At 37.2% G+C, this 24,251-nt stretch overlaps 2 long non-coding RNA genes across 2 annotated transcripts in view; one reads left to right on the top strand and one right to left on the bottom strand.

Moving 5' to 3' along the window:
- Window positions 1-9,819: 9,819 nt before the first annotated feature.
- LOC123573032 (uncharacterized) overlaps window positions 9,820-24,251 on the bottom strand; it is an 89,840-nt gene continuing 75,408 nt past the window's right edge. The window contains exons 2-3 of the long non-coding RNA XR_006697754.3: window positions 21,256-21,337; window positions 9,820-10,700 (exon numbers count right to left, since the gene is read on the bottom strand). This is a non-coding gene — a long non-coding RNA (uncharacterized lncRNA). The remainder of the gene's footprint in view (window positions 10,701-21,255; window positions 21,338-24,251) is intronic.
- LOC135970545 (uncharacterized) lies at window positions 17,955-24,155 on the top strand. The gene is made up of 3 exons (XR_010586257.1): window positions 17,955-18,465; window positions 22,508-22,984; window positions 23,886-24,155. It is a non-coding gene; the product is annotated as an uncharacterized lncRNA (long non-coding RNA).

The following is a 24,251-nucleotide window of genomic DNA, read 5'->3' as shown; positions in this document are numbered from 1 at the left end:
TTGATTTTCTATTTCAATTTCTTTGATTTCTACTCTAATATTTATTGTTTCTTGTGCTTACTTTGGATTAATTTGCCCTTTCTCTAGTTTTCTATGGTAAAAGCTTGCATGATTGATTTTAGATCTTGCTGCTTTCCTAATATATGCATTCAATACTACAGTAGTTTCCCCTTACCCACAGGTGCTGTGTTCCAAGACTTCCAGTGGATGCCGGACACCTTGAATAGTACCCAGCCTACATGCTGTCAATCAGAACATGTTTCTATTTCTGTCTTCCACCCACAAATGTAATGCATTTTTCATCTTCACTAGGCACTTAGAGTGGCCATACTTTTGCAGTATGAGGTGTGACTGCAAAACAAGCGTGAATTTCTTTATCCTTCTTCACAATATCATGGATAAAAGATTCATTTTTACCATAGATGTTAGCAAGTTCAGCATATAATATTTTTCTTTTCTTATTAAGTCAAGAATGTTCACCTTTTCACTTAAAGGAAGTACTTTATGGCTTCCTTTGGCATATCTGAATTGCCAGCATTTCTGCTTTTGTGCTTTAGGGCCATTAAGTAAAATAAGGGTTACTTGAACACAAGCACTGCCATATCACAACAGTCAATCTAATAACCAAGACAAGTCATGCCTGTAATCCCAACACTCCAGGAGGCCAAGGCAGGCAGATCACTTGAGGCCAGAAATTCGAGACCAGCCTGGCTCGCATGGTGAAACCCCACCTCTACCAAAAAATACAAAAGTTAGCCAGGTGTGGTGGTATACCTGTAATCCCAGCTACTCGGGGTGGTGGGAGTGGTGGTGTGGAGGGGAGCAAAGCTGAGGCAGGAGAATCACTTGAACACAGGAGGTAGAGTTTGCAGTGAGCCAAGATTGAGCCACTGCACTCCAGCCTGGGTGACAGAGTGAGACCCTTTCTAAAAAAAAAAAAAAAAAAAAAAAAAAAAAAAAAAAAAAAAAAGACAGCTACGAAATGACTAATGGCCAGGTAGTGAATGTATACAAGGTGAACAAAGGAGGATTTACATCTCATAGGGGATGAAGTGGGAAGGCAAGAGATTTTATCATGCTACTCAGAACAGTATTCAATTTAAAACTTAAGAATTGTTTATTTTTGGAATTTTTCACTTAATATTTTCAGACTGTGGTTGACCACAGATAACTGAAACCACAAAAACTAAAACTGCAAATAAGGAAGTACTACTGTATACATTTCCCTTTAAGCATTTTAAAAACTTGTGGGATGATAAGTTGTGTTTTCATTTTCATTTAGTTCAAAGTATTTAAAATTTTATCTTGAGATTTCTTCTTTGACCTATGTGTTACTTAGAAGTGTGTTGTTTAATCTCTAAGTATGTGGGGATTTTCCAACTACCTGTTTTTGATTTCTAGTTTAATTTTATTACAGTCTGAGAGAAGACATTGACTGTATGATTCCTATTCCTTCAAATTTGTTATGATAAGTGTTTTTTGACCCAGAATGTGTTCTTATTGGTGAATGTTCCATGTAAGCTTGGAGGAATGTGTATTCTGCTGTTGTTAGATGAAGCAGTCAATAAATATCCATTATAACCAGTTGATTGATGGTGCTGTTGAGTTCAACTCTGTTGTTACTAATCTTCTTGCCTACTGGACCTGTCCATTTCTAATAGAGGGGTGTGTTAAAATCTCCAATAATAATACTGGATTTAACTATTACTCCTTGCACTTGTATCAGTTTTTGCTTACATATTTTGACACTCTGTTGTTATGTGCACATATTAGACTGTTCTAACACACTGATAAAGACAGACCTGAGAGTGGGCAATTTACAAAAGAAAGAGGTTTAATGGACTTACAGTTCCACATGGCTGAGGAAGCTTCACAATCACGGTAGAAGGCAAGGAGGAGCAAGTCACATCTTACATGGATGGCAGCAGGCAAAAAGAGAAAGCTTGTGCAGGGAAACTCCCCTTATAATACCGTCAGATCTGGTGAGACTTGTTCGCTATCATGAAAACAGCATGGGGAAGACCTGCCCCCATGATTCAATTACCTCCCACTGGGTCCCTCTCAAACATGTGGGAATTCAAGATGAGATTTGGGTGGGGACACAGAGCCAAACCACATCATTCCACCCTTAGCCCCTCCCAAATCTCATGTGCTTACATTTGAAAACCAATAATGCCTTCCCAACAGTCCCCCAAAGTCTTAATTCACTTCAGTATTAACTCAGAAGTCCACAGTCCAGTGTCTCATCTGAGACAAGACAAGTCCCTTCTACCTATGAGCCTGTAAAATCAAAAGCATGTTAGTCACTTTCTAGATACAAGGGAGGTATAAGCATTGTGTAAATACAGCCATTCCAAATGGGAGAAATAGGACAAAACAAAGGGGCTACAGGTCCCATGCAAGTCCAAAATCCAGCGGGGTGGTCAAATCTTAGAGCTCCAAAATGATCTCCTTTGACTCCATATCTCACATCTAGGTCACACTGATGCAAGAAGTAGGTTCCCATGGTCTTGGGCAGCTCTGCCCCTGTGGCTTTGCAGGGTATATCCTCCCAGCTGCTTTCATGGGCTGGTGTTGAGTGTCTGTGGTTTTTTCAGACACATGGTGCAAGCCGTTGGTGGATCTACCATTCTGGGGTCTGGACAGTAGCCCTCTTCTCACAGCTACAGTAGGTGGTGCCCAACTAAGGACTCTGTGTGGGGGCTTCAACCCCACATTTCCCTTCCTCACTGCCCTAGCACAGGTTCTCTATGAGAGCCCCGCTCATGGAGCTACAATTCAAGATGAGATTTGGGTGGGGCCACAATCAAATCATGTCGTGATGTTAAGAGAAACCCCCACCCCCTATCTAGAATTCTGTACCTTGTGAAATTATTTTTCAAAAGTGAAGAATTAAAAAAAAGAAAATATGAAAGAGAAATAAAGACTTTCTCAGCAAACAAAAATGGAGTGAATTTGTCGCTAGGAGTGCCTTGAAAAAACATTAAGAGAAGTTCTTCAGACAGAAGAAAACAATATAGTTCAGAAACTCTCATCTATATAAAGAGAAACAGAGCATCAAGAAGAAATAAGTGGAAGTAAAATGCAAACTTTTATTTTTTCTTATTCTTAATTGATCTAACAGTAGTTTGTTTTAAAAAATCTATATTTTTTATGTATGCTTATGTGGGTACATATGTTTAAATATAGATATATTTAAGCTTATGATACTTATACATGCTTATAAGTATAAGTAAAATAAATGACAACAATAATATAAGGTATGGCAGAGAGAAGTTTGGAATATTTTATTACAAAGTACTGGTAATAATATGAAGTGGTAATGTGTTATTTGAAATTGGACTTGGATTAGTTGTAAATGTGTATTACAAACTAAGAGAATCACTTTTAAAAGTACAAAAAGAAGTATAACTGTTATGCTAAGAAAGGACAGAAAATGAAATCATATAAAATGCTCATTTAAAACCACAAAAGGCAGAAACAGAATAGAAGACAAAATAAGAACAAGGTAAATGAACGGAAAACATTAACAAATATGGTAGATATGAGTCCAGATCCATTGACAATCATTTTAAAACTCAGTGGCCTAAATACACTGATTGAAATACGTATCTCAAAGTGGATCAAAAAAGAAGGCCAAACTATCATTGTCTACAAAAAGCTCATCTTAAATATAAAGACACATATAGATTAAAAGAAAATGAGTGAAGATAATTATGCTAACACTAATCAAAAGAAAGCAGGAGTAGCTATGTAACTTCATACAGAGAAGATTTCAGAACAAGGAAAGTTATCAGGGATAAAGAGGGACATAACAAAATGATAAAAGGGTCAATACTCCATAAAGACATGACAATCCTTAATGCACTGATATAGTTTGACTGTGTCTCAACCCAAATCTCTTCTTGAATTCCCATGTGTTGTGGGAGGGATCTAGTGGGAGGTAATTGAATCATGGGGGCAGGTCTTTCCTGTGCTGCTCCCATGATACTGAGTAAGTCTCACAAGATCTGATGGTATTATAAGGGGAGTTTCCCTGCACAACCTCTCTCTTTTGTCTGCTGCCATCCATGTAAGAGGTGACTTGCTCCTCCTTGCCTTCCACCATGATTGTGAGGCTTCCCCAGCCACATGGAACTGTAAGTTCATTAAATCTCTTTCTTTTGTAAATTGCCCAGTCTTGGGTATGTCTTTATCAGCAGCATGAGAACAGACTAATACAGCAAATTGGTACCAGTAGAGTGGGATGCTCCTGAAAAGATACGCAAAAATGTGGAAGTGACTTTGGAATTGGGTAACAGACAGAAGTTGGAATAGTTTGGAGGACTGACAATGCAATAGGAAAGAAAATCCCATTTTCAGAGGAGAAATTCAAGCCAGCTGCAAAAATTTGCATGAGTAACAAGGAGTCAGATGTTAATCACCAAGACACTGGGGAAAATGTCTCCAGGGCATGTCAGAGACCTTTGCAGCAGCCCCTCCCATCATAGGTCCAGAGGCTTAGGAGGAAAAAATGGTTTTGTGGGTGGAGCCCAGGGCCCCTCTTCTGTGTGCATACTAGGGACTTAGTGTCCTGTGTCCCAGCCATTCCATGGCTGAAAGGGGTCAAGGTATGACTCAGGCCATGGCTTCAGAGGATGAAAGCCCCAGGCCTTGGCAGCTTCCACATAGTGTTGAGTCTGCAGGTGCACAGAAGTCAAGAATTGAGGTTTGGGAACCTCTGGTTAGATTTTAGAGGATGTATGGAAACTCCTGGATGTCCAGTAAGAAGTTTGTGCAGGGATGAGCCCTCATGAAGAACCTCTGCTAGGGAAGTGCAGAAGGAAAATGTGGGGTTGAAGCCCCCACACAAAGTTTCCACTGGGGCACTGCTTAGGGAAACTGTGAGAAGAGGGCCACTTCTCCAGACCCCAGAATGGTAGGTCAACTGACAGCTTGCACAATGTGCCTGGAGAAGCCACAGACACTCAACACCAGCCCGTGAAAGCAGCTGGGAGGGAGCCTGTACCCTGTAGAGCCAGGGGGCAGAGCTTCCAAAGACCATGGGAACCCATATCTTGCATCAGTCTGAACTGGATGTGAGACATGAAGTCAAAGGAGATCATTTTGGAGCTTTACAATTTGACTGCCCTGTTGGATTTCAGACTTGCATGGGGCCTTTAACCCCTTCATTTTGGCCCATTTCTTCTATTTGGAATAGATGTATCTACCAAATGCCTGTACCTTCATTGTATCTAGGAAGTAACAAACTTACTTTTGATTTTACAGGCTTGTAAGTGGAAGGGACTTGCCTTGTGTCAGATGAGACTTTTGAGTTAATGCTGAAATGAGTTAAGACTTCAGGGGACCGTTGAGAAGGCATAATTGGTTTTGAAATGTGAGAAATGAGATTTGGGATGAGCCAGGGGTAGAATTATATGATTTGGCTGTGTCCCCACCCAAATCTCATATCTTCAATTGTAGCTCTCGTAATTCCTCATGTGTCATGGGAGGGACCCCATAGGAGGTAATTAAATCATGGGGACAGTTTTCCCCATACTGTTTTCATGGTAGCATGGTAGTGAGTAAGTCTCACAAGATCTGATAGTTTTATAAGGGGAAATCCATTTCACTTGGTTCTCATTTTCTCTTCTGTGCCACCATGTAAGACATGACTTTTGCCTCCCACCATCATTGTGAGGCCTCCCCAGCCATGTGGAATGTGAGTCAATTAAACCTGTTTTTCTTTATAAATTAACTAGTCTTGGGTGTCTCTTTATCAGCAGCATGAAAATGGACTAATACACACCATAAATAACTTACTCTACTCTCTTCATGCTTGCATGCATTCCTGAAGAAAATTGGATGTAATTCTTACTTTTGATTCTCTAGAGGTAAGGTGTTTTTTTCCTATGACTTCTTTCAGGAAGTTGTTTTTGATTTGGTTTGGGTTTTGTTTTGTTTTGTTTTGTTTTTTTGGTTTTTTGCATTTATCCTGCTTGGTGTTCTCTCCACTTCCTGGATCTGTGGTTTGATATCTGTCATTAATTTGGGGAAAATTGCGTCCTTATTGTTTTAATTATTGCTTTTGCTTGCTCTTTCTTCTCCTGATATTTCCATTACATGTATTCACACCTTTTGTAGTTTTATCACATTTCTTAGATATTTCATTTCATTGTTTTTAGTATTTTACTCTTTGCTTTTCAGTTTTGAAAGTTTCTACTGATATATCCTTAAGCTCAGAGATTTTTTTTTCTCAGCTGTCTCCAGTCCACTAATGAGCTCACCAAAGTCATTCTTCATTTCTGTCACAGGGTTATTTATCTCTAGCATTTCTTTTTTTAGTATTTATTTTTTTTCCCTCTTAGAATTTCCATCACTCTGCTTACATTATGCGTCCATTCTTCCATGTTCTCTATTTTGTCCAGTAGAGCCCTTAACACATCAATCATAATTTTTTTAGAATTCCTAATCTGGTAACTGCAACATTCCTGCTATATCCAACTCTGGGTCTGATGCTTACTTTTTTCAAACTGTACATTTTGCCTCTAAGTATGCTTTATAATTTCTTTGTTGAAAGGTGGGCATGGACTGGGTAAAAGGAACTGTAGTAAATAGGCCTTTAGTGAGGTAGGACAGTGTGGGTAGGGTAGATTTCTTTAGTACTGTGATGAGCACTCAGTGTTTTAGTGAGCCTGTGCCTCTGGACTCTGACCTTTGTATGTGCTTCTCACTTATCTCCCCTTTTAGGTGGAAGAGGATGGCTAGAGTGGGGTAGAGTTGAATATTTCCTTTCTTCAGTCAGCTGGGCTCTGAAAAACTCCAATAGGTTAGGCTCTGGTAAAAATAGTTTCTCCTGAGGGCAGGCCTTGTTAAGAAGAATGGCATGCTCTGGTATACTTTTAAATGATTACTTTCCCCCTTCCCCTGCCATAAGCATGAGAGGATTTTTCTTCAATATCTACTGTGAGAATAGGGTCAATCTCTTAATGGTAAACTCGTGAAAGTGTGGGGGTTCCCATATGACTGGGTTCCCCTGGAGTTTTAACTCTTAGATTTCTCCACATTAAGGCTCTAAGAATTTGTCGATTAGAATTTAGGTTTATATAGCCCAGCACTGGTTCCTGTGGAGGTTTCTGCTTGTGGGTTTCTTCTCCTTTAAGTTGTGATTCTCTGTATTCAGTCTCTCTAATTTTTAGGACAGTAGTTTGTCCTGTGACCTCACTTCTCTGATAGATCTGAGACAAGTTTTTATTTTCCAGGCCCTTTTCAGCTTTTTGTCTGTTGTTAGGATAAAGTAATGACTTCCAAACCCTTACATGTTACAATGGAAACCAGAGTTTTTAGTCCAGGTTTTTAAAGCAGAAGTAGGTCATTGATTATAAGCCTTCCTTCTTTTTAAACATAAGCATGTAAAGCTATAACTTTCCACATAAGCACTTTTTTAGCTGCATCTCACACATTTATAATGTTTTCTATTATCAATCAGTTCAAAAAATTTTCTAATCCCCAACATAATTTCTCACTTGACACATGGGTTATTCAAAAGAATGCTGCTGAATTTCTAAATATTGGGGATTTTCTACTTAAATTTGTTACCAATTTCCACTTTAATACTGTTGTGGTCACAAAATATACTATGTATCACTTCAATCTTTGATATTTATTGAGATGTGTTTTATGATGCAGCATATGTTGATCTTTATGAATGTTCCATAAGTACTTGAAATAATTTATATCTGCCTTTGTTAATTAGATCAACTTGGTTAATAATGCTGTTCAAATCTTCTGTATATTTACTGATTATATTGTCTACTTAGGCAAAGCGATGCTAACATCACTATGTCAGTCAGGGTTCTCCAAAGAAACAGACACAATAGAAGATATACATATCTATGTATTAAGACAATTATTTAAGGAATTAGCTCCTGTGATTTTAGGAGCTGTCAAGTCTGAAATCAATAGGATACGTAAGCAGGCTGAAAACTCAGGTGTTAGTGCTTCAATCTTGAGGCAAAATATCTTCTTTTCCAAGAAACTTGTATTTGCTCTAGGGTTTTCAACTGATTAGGCGAACCCACATCCACATTATCATGTAATATCCTTTAGTTACAGTCAACTGAATGTAGATCTAACCACATGTACAACGTATCTTCAAAGCAACACCTAGATTGATGTTTGATTAAATAACTGGGCACTGTAGCTTACTCAAGTTGACATATAAACCAAATCACCACACTAGCTAAATGAGAATTTGCCTATTTCTCCTTTTGTCCTGTCACCTTTTGTTTAATGCTCTGTCATTAGGTGCACAATTAAGACCTTTATATTTTCTTGATGAATTAATCCATTTATCATTATGAAACATACTTCCCTATCTCTGGTAATAATCTTTGTCTTGACATCTCCTTTGACTAATATTTATATAACCACACCAGCTTTCTTATACTTCATTTTTTCATGGTATTTTTCCCCAACTTATTGCTTTCAATCTGACTGTGTCATTTTATTTAAATATGTTTCTTTTCTTTTCTTTTTTTTTCCCCAAGACGGAGTCTCGCTCTGTTGCCCAGGTTGGAGTGCAATGGCGTGATCTCGGTTCACTGCAACCTCTGCCTCCCGGGTTCAAGCGATTCTTCTGCCTCAACCTCCCGAGTAGCTGGAACTACAGGTGCGCACCACCATGTGCTAATTTTTGTATTTTTCATAGAGATGGGGTTTCACTATGTTGGCCAGGCTGGTCTCAAACTCCTGACCTCGTGATCCGCCTGCCTCAGCCTCCCAAAGTGCTGGGATTACAGGTGTAAGCCACTGAGCCGGGCCTTAAATATGTTTCTTATAAAGAGCATATAGATAGGTCTTTCTTTTTTCCTATCTGATAATCACTTTTTTGGGGATGAGTGCTTAGTTCATTTATATTCAGCGTAATTATTAGTATGATTGGGTTACAACCTACCATTGATTTTTTATTTGTGACATTTGTCTCATTTCATCCCTTTTTTCTTGTCTTATTTTGGGTTAATAAAGTAGTGTTTAGTATTTAATTTAATCTCATCCATTGAATTTTTAGATATGCTTCTTTGTTTTTTACAGATTGCTCAGTATAGAATATATGCCTTTAAGTTTATCCCAATCTACATTAAAATGATATTATATTACTTCACAAACAATGTAAGAACCTGGTAAATATATAATTCTAGGTGTCTATGCTTCTGGTCCTTGTGCTCTTATTTTCCTATATTTTACTTCCACATATGCTGTAGCTCAATACATTGTTATTATTTTTATCTTAAAAAGTCAATTTTTTTAAGAAGTTAAAATTTATAGGTACATATGTATTAAAAATAAAGATGCTACAGTAGTCTTTAATCTTTGCTGTTTCTAGTACTCTTCATGCTTCATTTAGGTTCCAACTGGTATATTTCTTCAGCCTGAAAACCTCTTCATGGCATTTTGTGTAGTACAAAGCTACCAAAGACTAGTGCTCTCAGCTTTTGTCTACTGGAAATGTTTTTATTTTTTAGGATATTTTTATTGGACATAGAATTCTACGTTGACTTTGTCTTTCTTTCAGTACTGTAAAGGCATCATTTCACGGTCTTCTGGCCTGCAAAGCTGGCCATCATTTAGATCATTGTTTCCCCATGCGAGGTTTCTTTTCCCTCTAAGATTTGTTTTTTGTTGTTGGTTTTCAGCAGTTTGAATATGATTTGTCTAGATGTGGTCACCTTTGTATTTGTCCTGCTTGGTGTGTGCATGAGTAGTAGGCAGAATTCTTCTAAGAAATGTGTTGCACAATCCTAATACTTAAACACAAGATAATATGGAAGATTTTTCTGGTGCAGACACTTTACAAATATGGGTTTATTTTACTAGAAGGCAAAAAACTCTTATGCTCAATAGACTTTGGGAGAACCTCAGGCTTCTTCTGTCTTAAATCATGGTGGTGGGCAACTTCTGGAAAACAAATTGTCATTTTGCAAAGCACAAGAACAAACTTTAAAAATGTGTCAATCTCTTGGATTATGGTCAGGAAAATCTCAGGTCAGACAAGTAATTTAAAGTAATTTAAGGTAAATACAGTTGACCTTTGAACTACATGGGTCCATATTTATACATGGATTGTTTTCCATCTCTGCCATCCCTGAGATGGCAAGACCAATCCCTTCTCTTATTGCTCCTCCTCAGCCTACCCAGTTTGAAGATGATGAGAATGAAGACCTTTATTATGAGCCACTTCCACTCAGTGGAGAGTAAATATCTTTTCTCTTTCTTGTGATTTTCTTAATAACATTTTCTTTGCTCTAGCTTACTTTATTATAAAAATACAGTACCTAATACATATAACATATAAAATATGTGTTAATAAATCATTTATATTATCAGTAGGCTTCTAGTCAACAGTAGGTTATTAGTAATTAAGTTTTGGGAGAGTCAAAACTTGTACTTGAATTTTCAACTGTGCCAGTGATCAGTACCTCTACCCTCTCTGTTATTCAAGGGTTAACTGTAATTTGCAGATCTGACACTCTTGTTGGGATTTTGTTTGTTTAGGTTGTCACATGTTCATATCTTGGAGCTAGAAAGAACAAAGCATTATATTTCTAATGACTTGGTTGGTGTTCTAGTCAAAGTACCCAACAACTGGTGTAGTCATGCCCGGTCATCAGCAGAGAGTTGGCCATGGGCAGCAGTAAGGCACAGGAGTCTGGATCTGTAATCTGTGGAAAGAAAGGGAAGACTAAATGAAGACAGAGAAGACCTTAAAATCCATGCCTTTTTCTACCTCTGATTTTGGATTCCTCTCTGATAAATACCTACCCTGTTTTTCTAAAATAGAGTTAAGAGAGGGGGAAAAAAATCATGGATCACATCAGGAATTTAATTTTTAATAATCATACTTTAAATAATTATTGATCAAATCTTACCTTTTTTTGAGATCACTAGTCAGTCTAAAGGATTTCAAGCTGACATAACAATATTCCTTAATTTTGCCAGAACTGCTAATTAATAGTAATAATATAAAGTCTTGGTATGGATCCAGTCTCGAAGGATTGAAGCCAAAGTGAACATCCTGTGGACTCTAGATGAACAGCTCATTTACATCTAGTGCTCCGATTGAATTTGAATAGTTGTTCTTCCATCTCAGGAGAAAAGAGCTACATTCATGTCTATGTTGGCTTATATCCAAACAAAAATAAATAAATATTAACTTTGGCATACGCATGTATTAAAATTACATATTTAAGTATTTTTCTTTGTGGGAAACACTGATTTCAAAATGTCTTTTTCTAAATAATAGTAAGAAAAATAAAACTATAAAATGATCTGTGTATGATCTTTGTACATTTTAAAATTATGTCCTCCAATATTTAATAGCACTGAAATACTCAACAGCTGCAGTGCTAATCTCGTTAATATTTTTATTTGGTCTTATAAATAAATGGGAAGATTTTTTTCATGCTAATAAAGTCACAGACTATTAGTATAATTTATAATTTCATGTTGTTATTTTGCTGTATATCAAAATGTATTTAATCACATAAAACTTACAACACACATGAGATGGTAGACTAGGCAACATTTTTAAAAAAGGTATTTCGAAGCTACACAATTTTGCTTATAGTAAAAAGTTCAACTAATAAAAATACCCTAAAATTAGAAATTCAGATTTCTTTTATGTAATGAGTATAGTGATTTTATTCCTAAACTTGAGAGCGATAGCATGAAAGAAGCAAATTAGTCAATTTAATAATTCATTTACTCATTTGTCCCACCAACTGTTTTTATTGTGTGTTAATGCTGGAGATAGGTGGTAAACACAACAAATGCAATCCCTGCCTTTCAAGAGCAATCAGAGCTGCTTCAGGGATAGACAATAACCAACAAACTGTGCAATTGGAATTGTGGTAAGTGAAATTAGGCAGAAATACACAGAACTAAGGAAATTCTTGCTTCTCTGAGGAAATGACATTTCAACTCAGATCTGAAGGATGAGTAAGAGTGAGATGAAAGGAGTGGGAGGTCTATAAGCAGAGGGAAGACAGCATGAGGGAGCCTCTTAAAAGAGGGGATTGATAAGTATTCATGGATGGAATACAGTAAGGGAAGGCAGAAGTTAGAGAAGAGGTTTGTGAGGTTAGCAGGGGAGGATCATACACATCATTGTATATCCTATTAAGGATGTTGGTCTTCATCTTAAGAGCAATGTGCTGGTAGTTATTGAGAAGTTTTAAGCAGGGAGAAATGTGATAAGATTTTGCATTTTAGAAAGTCAACCAACTGGCAACAAAGTAGAGAATGGCTTGGACTGGTTTCATAATAGATAAGACCAGTTAAGAGACTCTTCTGGAAATTCAGCCCTAAAAAAGGGAATAGTTTGATTTGGAGTGGTGGGGATATAGAATAAGATTCAATGTTGTGACATTTAGTAAACAGAATCAACAGGAATTAGAGACCGATTAAACATAGAATGGAAGGTACAATTAAGGGAAATGAGTAAGGAATGATGTCCATGATGTCCCAGTTGCTGGGGTGTGGACATTGGTGCCATTTGCTGAGGGGAACAACACTGGAAGTGGCTCACAATTTTCTTTTTTGCATGGTTGCAGAGGGAGTAGAGACACAATTGAGAATTAAGTTTAGGCATTCTGAGTTTGATGTGCCTATGAAATGATCAAGAGGAGATGGTGAGTCAGCAATTTTAAATCCAGAACCAACAGGAGACATAAATTTGAAAGCGTTAGATAACTGAAGCCATGAGTGTAGGTGAGATTGTCTCAACAAGTTTTCTCAACAGAAGTTCTACAGAATCCTAGTGGGCTGCTAAATGTCTCGAGAGCTTCCATGTGGAATACTGATTGAAGAAATATTAAACATCAGATTTTGTCCTACTGTACATAGGACAATATTTATTTAGATACATCCATTCTCAGATACTGATGCCAGGTGAGGGAGGCCTTGGATATCTGTTGAGTACTATGCTACACAAAGGTGAGGAAGGTAGGAAAATGATGTCCAACTTCTCCCTCCAAGTTACCTTTCCCACCTCCCTTTTTACACAGCCTACTGACAAGGAAGCAAATAAGCTCTACAGGTGTAACAGACAATCAGCGGGACCTTTTCACCTTAAAGAAGATACTAATACACACCAAGACTGATGTGATCCCTGCTGCTTGCTGTAATAAATGCTGAACGTGAATTCGGTAAGTTAAAAATAGACCATATTGTAGGTTTTGCATTTCTTGAGATTTTCTCAGTTATTGTACCTTTCTGTTTTTATTTTTGTTGTTGTTGTTGTTGTTATGGTTTTTTGTTTGTTTGTTTCAGTTTTTTGAGATGGAATCTGGCCCTGTCACCCAGGCTGGAGTATAATGGCATGATCTCAGCTCACTGCAACCTCCCGCTCCCAGGTTCAAGCAATTCTCCTGCCTCAGCCTCCAGAGTAGCTGGGATTACAGGCGCGTGCCACCACTCCCAGCTAATTTTTGTGTTTTTAGTAGAGAGAGGGTTTCACCATGTTGGCCAGGCTGGTCTCGATCTCCTGACCTCGTGATCTGCCTGCGTCGGCCTCCCAAAGTGCTAGGATTACAGGCGTGAGCCACCGTGCCCTGCTGTACCTTTCTGTTTTATATTTTATCTGCGTTTGTGTTCCACAAATATATCTGAACATTGGGTTGATGATTTCTGAAGATGAAGTATGAGATAGAAAAGAAAAATTCTAGGCTTAGGCTTCTGGACAGTTTTGATAAGGTTGGATAAGGAAATAAAATCTTTTGAGTCAATTCACTGCCCCAGTGCAGAGAATCCAAAAGGAAGTTCACCTTTACAATGAAAGCTACTTAACAATGAGTTTTATATCCCAGTTGATCTATTCTATTGTGCACAGTCAATACCAAACAACTAAAAATGCAGCAATAACTAGCAAAATTGAAAAGACATTTAACTATAAATTATAGTCATTTAACAAATAAAGATGCTGATTTTTTAAACAATAATTTGAAACTCAAACAAAATAAATATTTTGTTTTTAAAAAAAGTCACACTCAAGGAAAAGACTCTGAAAGCAAATTATTTTGGAGTTATCCAAAGCATGAAGTATAGTCTAGGAAAGGAAAAGTTGCATAGTTGATGAGAACTTAATAATGATAGCAGGTAAAGTCATAATTAGGAAAATGCTAGAATGAGATTCCATACAAAAAACTGAAAAAGTCATGCTCTCAACCAGCATAGTATGTTGACATATTGATGGCATGTCACATGATGCTGAAGGTATTTTGTATAATACGTTGAAAAATTACGGCTTCTTTGTTCATTTTGATGAATAAACAAATTTCACCAATAAACATCATGCTGTAGCATTTGTAAGATTTATATTTTTAAGTACTTTTTTTTTCTACTGCAGAATGTTGCCCAAAACAAGTAAAGGAGAAGATACTTTTTCTCTTCATCTTTATATCTGAAAACAGAAAGTCTATTTTGCAAGAATGGCACTGGCATCTGCATTGATGGTACCCCAAGAAAATTCACCTTCACACTGACATCACAAGACACTGACTTCTTTCCAGAGAACTACTGGTGTTGAAAACTCTTAAATACAAAATGAAAAAAAAAAATCTGAGTAACGCTACAAGGATGATTACTATTAAACACAGATCAGTTCACTGAAGATGGCTTGAAGATGGTATGAGAATCTTGAAGGAGGCCACCTAACAAACCTTCTTCTACATCCAGTGGGTTGGCAGAGGAAGAGTTCTCAACAGGGTGTTTGAGCTGGAAGGGAGCACTTCCAAGAAATTAGTAGGTCAGATTTTGCTAGAGGCTTTCAAGATAAAGAGTGGCCGCAGAAACTAGGCTATTTAGCAGCCGTTTTCCATCACCTTATCCAGACAAACAAGTCTTTGTATAGCCCAGAATTTTTTTTTTATTTCAAATGACAGGATTCTTGAATTTAAAGAAATTGAATCTTTAGGAAAAAGCAAGTCACAGAAGGAAATTGTGAAATGTTTCACAATGCTGTTTGGGCTTGAAATTGAAGGAGGATATGAGCGTATTGAAAACCATCCAGAGAACTGCAGAGCCACACTGAGTGTACTTTTCCCTTCAGTCCAAGTGTCTGACTTGGTGAGGGATGCTTTCTCTAGATTTTCTCCTTACATGAGAACTTGATTTTCAGAGCAGAGGAAGAACTCTGAGCTTCTGAAGTCTGATTATTCACTACAAATGACGATAAGAGTTCTGCCCCTATATGAGTTCTGGGTTTCTATGAAGACAGAGTATCCTGCCATTTACAGTGAAGCAGTGAATATTTTGCTGTGGTTTTCAACTTTTTTGATTTATGAGCAACGTTTTCTTATTTAAGAAACACCAAAAACAAGGACAGAAATTGCCTGATCATCGTCGAAAATGAAGTAGTTGAATGCTTACTTCTTATATTTGACCTAGAATTGAGTATTATTGCAGCAAAAACCAAGCACAAGTTTCAAATTACATGTGTAAATTTCATTCTTTCCTTTTGGTTCGAATAATACTTTTAAGCATATTTAGGCCTATAAAAGAGATTGGGAAACCAACACACATCTGCATATTAATTTTGTAACTTCTAGGTCTATATTTGAGCCTCATCATGTCACTCACAAAGAAAATGATTTGTTAAAGCTTTAAATCAAAGACTTTGACTTTTATATATGTCCTAAGCTGCATTTTTATTTACACTGCTTTGACTTACTATTTTAAGAGGTTTACTATTCAGCATTCACAATAAATCTTTGTGTTGTAAATAATATTAATTAAATTCAGCTGACAAGTTTAATTAAATCTATCAAGTTTACCTTTAAAAAAGTAAATCTCAGTTGCAGTACATTGAGCTCCATAAAGACAATGCCAGGGCAAGTGAAAACCAGATGGGCACTGGGTGATTGTGGATAATTCTGTGCCTCACTGACGAAAAATAACTAAACTTGGGCAAAGGACAGCCTGAGAAGCCAAGAGGCAAAACATCTGCACAGTATTCTTTGTGAAAATTTGCTGGGAGGAGCAGAAGAAGCAGCACCCAAATGTTCAGTCCATTTCTCAGAGTTTTCTAAGAAGTGCCCAGAGGGGTGGAAGACCATGTCTGCCAAGAAGAAAGAAAAATTTGAAGACACGGCAAAGGTAGACAATGCTCATTACAAAAGAGAAATGAAACCCATGTCCTTCCTAAAGAGGAAAGAAAAAAGAAGTTCAAAGATGCCAACGCACCCAAGAGGCCTCCTTCAGCCTCATTCTTTTCTGAGTATCACCCAAAAATTGAAAGAGAACATCCCAGCCTATCCATTTTTGCAAAGAAACTGGGAAAGACATGGAATGACATTGCTGCAGATGACAGGCAGCCTTATAAAAAGAAAGATGCAAAGCTGAAGGAAAAATACCAAAAGAATATTGCTGCATACTGATCTAAAGGAAAGACTGATGTAGCCAAAAAAAAAAAGGTGGGGTGGGGAGAGGGAGTAAGAACAAGAAGGAAGAGGAAGAAGATGAAGATGAGGAGGAGGAAAAAGATGAAGAAGATGAAGATGAAGAAGAGGAAGAAGAAGAAGGAGGAGGAAGAGGAGAAGGAGGAGGAGGAGATAATGACAATGTTATTAAGTTGGGTCTAGTGCAGTGTTTTTCTTGTCTTACAAGCATTTAACTCCCCTGTACACAACTGACTCTTTTTAAAGAAACAAATTGAAATGTAAGGCTATATAAAATTTGTTTTTAAATTGTACAGTGTCTTTTTTGTTATCGTCAACACACTATCCAATGTGTCTTTAGATAGCCCTGTCCAGGTAGTATTTTCAATAGCCACTAACCTTACCTGGCACAGTATGGGGGTTGTAAATTGGCATGGAAATTTAAACAGGTTCTTATTGGTGCACTGCACAAATTAGTTATACGTGGAGATGGTAGTTCTTTCATCTTCAGTTGTCTCTGATGCAGTTTATACAAAATAATTGTTGTTTTGATAACTGAATACAACTCTATAATTGTAAAAAAAAAAAAAAAAAACAGAGTTGCAGCCATGTTGTTGACATTTTGAATGCTTCTAAGTAAATACAATTTAAAAATTATTTTGGCTTGAGCCAGTTATTTATTAACAGAAATGTATTATGTTAACCCATGAGTTTTAAGAATTAATGAAAATAAAGGAATTACATTTTTAAAAGACAAGCTAAGCTTATTGCCTTTCTTTTTTCAAGAAAGGTTAGCTAAAAAGTCATCTTTAGTTGTAAATAGGGAAAAAGCACCCTTGCTATTCACCGTGTACCACATACCAGACCGTGTTAGCATTTTTTATAGTAGGATTTATGGGTTTGGGAGGTTTTTTGGTAGTTTTTTTTTTTAATGGACTCTTGCTCTGTCACCCAAGCTGGAGTGTGGTGGCACAGTCATAGCTCACTGCAGCCCCTAAATTCCTGGGCTTAAGTGACCCTCTGCCTTAGCCTCCTGAGTAGTCGGGACTGTAAGCAAGTTCTACCATATCTGTCTAATTGTTTTTTCTTTTGTAGAGACAAGGTCTCACTATATTGACCAGGCTGGTTTTCAACTCCTGGCCTCAAATGATCCTCCTTTCTCAGCCTCCTAAAGTGTTGGGATTACACACTAATTACATAGTAGACATTTGTAATAAGAATTTTAAGTCTATTTGGATAAGGTTTAAACAATCCAGAAGAAATTTTAATTAAAAAAAAGAAAAACAAAAGTTTGCCCTACTCATACTATTGACTTACATTCAAGTTGATATCCTTAGTGGGAGGAGAATCACACAAAATGAGTGGGCTGATAACATTAGCCAAAATAAACATATCCATAGAAAACTATCATTCTATCTCCAAAAGAGTATTAATAGTATTTTTAGTTTATTATGTCTGCAACTTACTGATCATGCTGATATACTGGAAGTTATAGCAATAATTTTTTGTCAAGGATTTTTTTTTTTTTTTTTGAGGCAGAGTCTTGCTCTGTTGCCCAGGCTGGAGTGCAGTGGCACCATCTCGGCTCACTGCAAGTTCTGCCTCCCGAGTTCATGCCATTCTCCTGCCTCAGCTTCCTGAGTAGCTAGGACTACAGGCACCTGCCACCACGCCCGGCTAATTTTTTGTATTTTTAGTGGAGATGGGGTTTCACCGTGTTAGCCAGGATGGTCTCGATCTCCTGACCTCGTGATCTGCCCACTAGTGCTGGGATTACAGGCATGAGCCAATGCGCCCGGCCTTGTCAAGGATTTTTTAAGACCCAAAAACTACTGAGAAATCTTGGTCTAAGGAGAAGAAAAGAGAGCCAAAGACTGAAGCTTAAAGAAGTCCAGCGTTTCAGATCAGATGAAGGAGCACTGGTAAATGAAGAAGGAGAAGCAGCAACTGAAGAGGCAGTAGAAAATCCAAAAGGATCTAGTATCATGGAAACCAAGTCAGTGGAGGATCTACTGGAGTGGCATGGTCAGCTTTGTTGTGCTTTGAAAAGAGGGTAAATGATAAGAAACTTAAAGTTTGTGAATTTAGCTTCAGGGAGATGATTGATAACTTTGGTTTAGCCCTTTCAGAGGAAGATTAATGAATGAATGAGAGCTAAGGAAATGGAGCTGTTGAGTAAAGACAAGTGTTGCCTTGCTGTGCTGCTGCTTATGCACGGGTAAAGACAGAGAGGATTAGGGTGGTAACAGGAGGGGAAAATAGGATAAAGAGATGTTTGTAAATTAAAAGACTTCTATATGTTTAAATGTTGATGAGGAAAATCCAGTAGAAAGAGAGGAGAAGATATAGAAGAGAAAGTGGGTAATAAAAACAGGATAAGAAAGAAATGGGCTTCTGATATTGGTGAGAGGATTGGCCCAATGGCAAGAAGTGTCACCTCCACAATGGGAGGAGGAAACAGTGGGCACAGAGGCAGGTAGGCTTGTAGTGAGGAAGGTACTTTAAGTTTAGCCTGCTCAGAATCCCATCATTTTAGTTGTTAATTCTGTGCTCTCCATTACATTACAATTCCTTGAATGTAAACTAAAACAAGAGGGTTTAAAATAACAGTATTTTGCATATTCATGTCTTCTTGCTTTCCTTTTTTATGCCCTTCCACTACCTTGCCTGTGCTCCCCTTTCCCCCATGGGACCAAGAACAAGGAGCTCTCTTAAGCTTACTGAGTAGAGTTAATAATTCAAAACCCTTTGTGGTCTTGTATAATGGTGAACATTTTTGCCAGGAATTATACCATAATTGGGCTTTGAATAAGAACAGAGTCCATATGCCACTACTCTTTTCAGGCATTAAATCAAACAGAACGGGGGAAAAAACTCTGAATTCAAGCACATAACATGTCACCCCTCCTACATCATGTCAGTGTACATTGTGAATGCTATGAAATTTAGGAGGTTTCTGGTAAGGAAAATTATTTGTGCTTTTGAAAGAGAGTAGGTAGAAATACGGGAAGTTAACGTTAATTAATTCTTCCAAGCAGGAACAAAACTGGGCTACTGTTCAACTTCTCACTTCAGTTTTGATTCTAAATTAGCTTTAAAAATCACAACAAAGTGGACAAATAAGTAATTCTTGATGATACGGCACAAGGATGAAGAAATCATTTATTACTTTGGATGCTTCATACAGAAAACAAACTCTTCTAAATGAAACCTTGTATCAGGGAAATAATTTCATTATATCGAAATATTTTCATTGTATATTTCATTATACAGAAATATTTCTGACCTATAGAATTTTAGATTTCCATGGGCACAAAATTTGTAATTAAGTATAAAAATTTTTAGAGGCATTCTTTTTTTATACACCTAAAACCTTATATTATATTGAAAGCTCTTTAAAGGGGAACTTGTTTTTGAATAAGTTGAACTGTATCGAATTTCTGACTTTTGAGCTAAAAAGGATAGAATAGCCACAGTGGCATGGGGTTCAATTTAATACTAGAACCATGTGGCACATGATAGGCCCTTGATACATTATTTTAAAATGAACAAATAAACCTGAGAACTCAGGCATGTATTCTAGTCTATCTGGAAAACGCATTCTAGAAAAGGACATCAATAGCAAGCCAACTTCAGATATTCGACAAAACAGCACATGGTTGCAAATTAACTACTATACAAACACAAAAACTTATAATTATCAAATGAGTTCTTGACAGTTTTTGATAGTGTCAACAAAACTCAACTGTGGAGAGTCTAAAATTTACTCAGGTGGTATTCTAGAAATGCCAGCCTTGTAGAGGTCAATGAAACATCAGCCAAAGGGGGAAACAAATCCACGCTGAAGGATGTAGGTCCAATTACCGAAAGTAACTTTTTTTCCCAATTTCATTTTCATTTATTAGGAAAACATGAGAAAAAGTTCATAAACTCTGAAAATAAACAAAATACAACTTTTTGCAATTATGTTGAATTTCAACTTGAATGTTATCATAAACCTGGACATTTTTAGGTTGAGCACACTTAATACAAGTTGCAATTTTCAAGTAATTTTGAAATTCAGACATTAAGACTAGTGGCCAATCTAAATTTCAGAGCATTACAATGCCTACAAACACACACAGCCCACTCCTTATCATAACCTCCTATTTTATTTTTTACAGCACTTATCATTTAAAACAAACATTTATTTAATAAATAGGTGAATCTATTCATTTTGTAATTATATATTGAGCCCCTATCCTGTAAAAACAATTACATTTTGTTTCTTAGTCATAAATTTTTTTTAACAGATGATAGCTCTAATTCAGGATGCAGGAAATCTTCTTTTTCTTTTTATCTCACTAATGAAAACATAAACTGTTCTATGTGATAAAAGTCAGTTACATTAGTCATGTATTTTAATAAAGCCATCATAAATTACTAACTTTTAATAAAAAATTTTAAAAAGCCATGTGTGCCCATTTTTGCAAGCAATTCAATAATAAACACAGCTGTTGCACTGAGACGCCTCAGTAACTGCTCTAATTAGTCATTTTTGAATCTGTGCTCCCGTAATATATTTCTGGCACTGTGTGCTAAACATTGTACGTGGCACATCTCACTGAATTCTCACAAAAATCCTTTGTGATAGGAGTTAATGTTGTCACCATTCCTTTACATAAGGAAACTGAATCTCAGAAAGATTAAGTAACTCTCCCAGGGTGACATGACTAGCAGGAAATAAAACTGTAATTCATATCCACACCTCATCCAAATCCCCTGCCTTTAATTTCTATGCTATATGGTCTCTCACTTGGGAATAAGAACTTCTTCCTTTTTCAAACACTTAATATTGTCTCACCATCACAAGAAGTCATCAGCATCAGGAGAGGTGGCAGGCCATCTTAGGGAGGCCACAGAAACTATGGTCCTCTTCCCATGCCCTACAAGAGATACACGTTTAAATAATTTAAATATTGAAGGCTCACTCTACTTCTTAAAATATGCAGCTTTAAACCGTGTTTAAGAACTTCAAAGGCATACCCAAGTTCACAGCCCCCGTTTACAAGTTATTCTCTCTGCTTCAGAGCCATGATCAACAGCAATTCCCTTTCACTGGAATGATTGCACCCTTCCCTCCACTCAAAGCATAACTTTACGCTTTTTCTCTTGGACTCTCTTCAAGACTCTCCTTCTCAATGAAATGATTCCTGAATGACCTTAACTGACCCCAGGGCGAAAAAAAAAAAAAAAAAAGTGTTTGCTTATTTCCACCAAAGGCTCCCCATGCTCCGGAAGAGCTGGGTGTATCTTTGTTTCTCTCCCCTGCATAAGTCAGTATCAGTGCTGTCTACCTTATTACACTGGTGCTCCAAAAGGAAAGATTCTACAGTGAGTGTGTTCTCAGTAGTTATGACTTAAATCCAGACTAAAATGCTACAGATGATTGTGTCATTCTGCTGAAAAGCAAAGTTCTGTTCACAAGGTCACCAAATCCTTTCCCGCTTTAGGTGTTTGCTATTACTGGCTGCCCCGCAGTCCTGTGCCACCTCCCAGACCAGGAAGCACATGCTGTTTCCTATCCCTCCTGCTACTTTGCAGGAAATGCTTGGCTTTGAGTAATCAGGGATGCATTGGCTGGAAATGCTAGTGGTGGAGACAGAGGGGAGGCTGACACCAAATCCAGACAGTGTAAGGACTTTTCCCCAGCCAGGTGTTTGGCTTTCTACATTTCCTCCTGCTGTTCTGCCTCTAAGTCCTCTCTACACATAAATAGTCATCTAGTCCAGTTAGATGTGAAGTCTAAATACTAATATCACTAGTAAAATACCCTGAATCATCATATTAAAATGATTTTTTGGTCCCAAATGCTGTTTACAATTTCATTCTAAATTGTTACTATCCACCTAAATCAGGAGGCATTTTGTAACTATCAAACAGCAAGAATGTTTCCATGGTTCCCTTAGGAAAAACAACATAAAATTCCAACTCACTTTAATTCTATATCCACCAACAGCAAACAAACTATTCATGGGAAGAAAACAAATTGATTTTGAGTCACAGAGGAAAGAGTAAGATAAAATTGCTAATATTTATTGTGTGTTTATTACTAGGTCAGTTCAGATTCTCCAAGAAGCAGGCACCAAGACAGAATGAGATGTGAAAGAAATACACTCAGAGAAATGCTCTTGAAGGATAAAGACGCCAAGGAGCAAGAGGAACTCTAAAAGCCTCCAGATCATGTTGCTGTTTTCAATAGTTCTTTATTTAGAACTCAATGAAATTGCCTAAGTTTTAACAATTATAATATTTTATTTCTGATTAATCAGAAAATAGTTTGCCATAAAAATTGGTCATTTCTGATATTAGCACATAAATTTGTTTTTATTGTAATTTCAAAACTAATGTCAAGACTGAGCAAATCATAGGATGGAAGCAACTGTGAGTGCCTGGGACCCTCAAGATCATCAAATTCAGCTTTCCCCACAGAGATGGCCTTTCAACTTTTGCCTGAACATTATCCTTGTGAGGGAAATCATTTCATCGCAAAGCAATCCAGTTTATTACTGGAACACTGCAATTATTTGAAGGTTTGTCTTTTTCATTTCTTTTTATGTAGCCTTTAGGGAAAATCTTCCTACAGCCTTCCACCTAGAGCTATGAGAGGGGATACTGGAAGAAAGTTATTGGGAGCCCCCTTCTTCTCTGACCTGAGCTAATGAACCCTAATTCATCTCCTGATTTCTTCTATAAAACTGTTTCTGGAATAATAACCACCTCAGTCAACCTCCTCCAGATCGCCTATAAATTTTTTAGTATCCTTCAAAATATATGGCAACCATAACTTGATTGTCCAGCCAAATGAAGCGACTACACTGAATACAGTAGGATAATCTAGTCTCTGTATTTCTCCTAATGAATTAGATTTTTGGCATCATGTGCCACAGCATTGCTTCATATGAATTGGTACTTAAAAGAAAACTTGATGCCATAGAACTATAAAATTAAATCCAGGAAGAACCTCAAAGACAATCTTCTTCCAACATCCTCTTTCTCAGATAAGGAAATTAAGATTTTAAAAGATCTTGTGCCAAAAGTCAAACAGTTAACTTGTGGCAGTTGAGATTAAATTTTAAAGCTCCTAATGAAATGTTTTGTTTTGTTTTATTTTCCTGCAAAGTGTGATTGAGCCTGTTCTCCCTACCCATCATCCACTTGTTTCTTAAGCTAAGTGCAAAATTTTACATTTATCCCTTTGTATATGTAATTTAGACTTTGTGAGCTCTCTGAATCACCAACCATAGGAGTCTTTTTAATGATTAGGTGAAGATAATTCGAAAGTGGGCTAGTAAAATACCCTGAATCATCATTTTAAAATGATTTTCTGGTCCCAAATGCTGTTTAGTCTCACTTTTCTCCCAAGGGCAGCCCCTGTGTTCTGCTCTGTCTGGGCCCATTCCTTTGCCTTGCCTACTTTCTTGGTCTTGATAGCAAAACATCTGGATCTATTGGATAACACTGCTCACCAACACTGATTATCTTTGTCTTTACCCAAGGCAAGTGTGCCACCTTATAACGGACTTTGCACTGGAAACAATGACTTACACCCTACTCGAGAGGCTGAAGTGGGAAGATCATTTGAGCCCAGGGGTTCAAGACTGCAATGAGCTAAACTCATTCCACTGCACTCCAGCCTGGGTGACAGAGTGAGATCCCTTGTAACAATAATAAATAAATAATAAAGGAGTTTGCTTCTGTTGATCTCTGAGTCTTTAAATATGTTTCCCACCTACTCATTCTCCTTAGTTGAGACCTTAGCAAGTGTTCTGACTAAACAGCTTATCCTAGCAATGGTTG

The sequence above is a fragment of the Macaca fascicularis genome, chromosome 4 (genome assembly GCF_037993035.2).
Source record: "Macaca fascicularis isolate 582-1 chromosome 4, T2T-MFA8v1.1".
Taxonomy (NCBI): Eukaryota; Metazoa; Chordata; class Mammalia; order Primates; family Cercopithecidae; genus Macaca; species Macaca fascicularis.
This window is presented reverse-complemented; position numbering and strand designations above follow the sequence as displayed.